The 2,786-nt window shown below is 39.2% G+C and overlaps 1 long non-coding RNA gene across 1 annotated transcript; it reads left to right on the top strand.

The window, feature by feature from the left end:
• Nucleotides 1-971: 971 nt before the first annotated feature.
• Nucleotides 972-2,239, top strand: LOC309849678. Its single transcript, XR_014303833.1, has 2 exons — nucleotides 972-1,250; nucleotides 2,008-2,239. It is a non-coding gene; the product is annotated as an uncharacterized lncRNA (long non-coding RNA).
• The last annotated feature ends 547 nt before the right edge of the window (nucleotides 2,240-2,786 follow it).

The following is a 2,786-nucleotide window of genomic DNA, read 5'->3' as shown; positions in this document are numbered from 1 at the left end:
TTTGTCATGCCGAATGCTTTTGCATCACCACAAATACAGAAATAAAAGAACAGACATTCAACTTTGTACTGCACATGCCAGTCTGTGTGAAAGAGATTCTGCCCATTCACATCACTTCAAATGGAGGATTATTTTAGATAGATACATGTATTACCTTTTCTAAAATGTTAAAACTCTAAATATTTCCAAAGATACCCTGTGCCAGGCACCATGCAGTTTCCTCCACTTCAAACTTCCTAAAAGCCCCAGGAGATGAGTCCATATTACTTTCTTCGGACCAAAAACACAGGCTTAGAATGGTTATGTCCGCACTGTTGAAATGTGACTGAACTGGGTTTAGTGGTCTTCCAAAGTCATGCTATTTCTTAAAGTGTGGTCTTTAGACCTTCTGGATAAAAACCTGATTTTTCGTAAATACTTCAAATGCAGATTCCTGTCCTCCCCCCACCCCCCAGCCAATTCTTTTCTAGTAGATCTGGCTTGAGGCTCAGGAATCTTTTTTTTTTTTTTTTAAAATAAACTATACCTATGATTCTTCTGTGCCTAAAGTTGGAGAGCTACAACTTTACAACACTTTCTCCCCCCGTCTCTTCACTGGATAAACGCATATGTTTGGATCACCCCTCTTTTCTTGCATCCTCTCCCCTTTTTGCTCATATTGGCTTGTGTAAGTATAGCTTCTTCTTTGCCAAACAGGTGGTACAGGTGCGAGCATCCTTTTTAAAACAAATATAAACATTACTCCAGAAAAAAAAAGTATGGCCATCCATTGTCCTGGTATACAATACCACTCTCAAATACGTGGCATTGACAGAGCACCAATATCTCAATGAGAAAAAAACTGAATTTGAGTTTCCTAAGAATATGGAAATGAAACTGCTTTTAATCCTTCTTTCACACTGCTGTGGCATCAAGCTTCCCTGCCTTTGGCAGACTGCTGCGAGCATGACTCATACAAGAGTGAAAATCTCTTCGGCTGCCCTGTTGATCTCAGAGTGATTAGCCTGCTTTTTCTTGCTTTTGTTTTCACCTCCTCGCTCTTGGTGGACTTACAAGGCATACATTTTGCAAGAAAAATATTTTTAAACATGAAGTACCTCGCATTATAATAGACACTGAGACTTTCTGGGGGTGGGGAGGGGTAGAAAACAGAAATGATACAGCAACAACAAAATGTGAGGTGATGGTGTAGGAAAGTATAACCACGACGTCAAGGCAGGCAAAGAAAAGACAATCTTGGAGGAAGTAAGGTGAGTCTTGGGTTGGCGAAAATAGATGGCTTCCACAGGTGGAAAGAAAACAAGGTCTGAAGAGGGGAAACCAGCCATGGGGTGAAAAAGGAGTTAGTGGTTTAGAGAGTGGCTGGGAAGGAAACAGAATTGGCTGTAGAATAGGAATATATGAGGCCAGATACATCAGCATGCTTGTGGAAGTGTTCATCTAGATAGGTATTCAGAACAAGGTCCTTGACCTCTTGTGCGGAAAAGCTACCTGTCAAATCCTTGAACATCTAGATCCCCACAGGAATCTATCAAAAACATGCTGGAAGAGTGTGGTGGAAGAAACTACCATTCCAGATACATTCTTTTCTCAGTCATGATTCCTGATAAATGAATAGACTGGATCCTGGGATGCAGAACCAGTTTTTTTAAAGGCCTTTTAGTTGACCATGAATGATGATTTACTGGTAGACGACCACTCACAAAATGCTCATTGACAAACAATGTTACAGAGTGTGTCCTGATCTTAAAATGAAAGCCTTTCTAGTACTGCTATTTCTTGGTACTACTGAAATTTCTACTGGAAGCTCTTTAGCCCACTTTTTCATAGATGCTTAATAAAATGTTGAAAGGGCTTCTCTACCATATAAACTGTATGATTCCCTTTGTAGCTTAAGGATAACTGGGTAGTTTTCTTTTTCCAGAGATGTTGTCATCAACAAAGAATTTAGTCTATACCTGTGGTAAAAATAGAGTAAATTTAACTTTTTAAAATCTACTTCCTCAGGTGCCTGTGTGGCTCAGTTGGTTAAATGACTACCTTCGACTCAGGTCCTGATCCTGGAGACCCAGGAAGGATGGAATCCTGCATCCAGATCTCTGCTCAGCAGGGAGTCTGCTTCTTCCTTTGACCCTCCCCCTTCTCATACTCTCGGCCTTTCTCATTCTCTCTCTCAAATTAATAAAATCTTCAAAAAATAAAATAAAATCCATTTCCAGCCTTCAGAAAAAATTAAAAAGTTGCATCCGGCTAGTAACATACTATGCTTTCTACAGAAATCCAATAATTATTTTTTGTCAGTGGGCAGTTATATTGATCAGTTAAAAAATATAACCTTCTGTGATGCTTCTACAATCAGATTCATCCATAATCCATTTAATTCAAGCTAGCATACCATGACCCCAAATCATTCATCATTCTTTTTATAGAGCAGATAAATTCTTACTCTCAGTTGTCCAAAGATTTAATTAGTACCATGCTCATTATTGAGAGTATAATTTATCTATTCTTTGCTCAGGTCAGAATCTTTGTCTTTCAGTTAAAGAACTTACTCAGTACACAAATTTGCAAGTAATACTTCTCTCGATGCTAGTGAAAGTATCTATGGATACATTGGAAGCCACGGAACGAAGGATTGGGAGGTGATGGGGGGGCTGGACCCTGGAGTACATGACCATCATGGGCTACATTAAAAAAGAATAAGCAAGCTTCCAAAATTAGTATGTCTTATGCAAGCGAAGTTTGTTGATTCTTGTAATAGTGGTGGTACTGTCTGATTAGAGTAG

This window comes from Mustela nivalis, assembly GCF_964662115.1.
Source record: "Mustela nivalis genome assembly, chromosome: 16".
Classification (NCBI taxonomy): domain Eukaryota; kingdom Metazoa; phylum Chordata; class Mammalia; order Carnivora; family Mustelidae; genus Mustela; species Mustela nivalis.
This window is presented reverse-complemented; position numbering and strand designations above follow the sequence as displayed.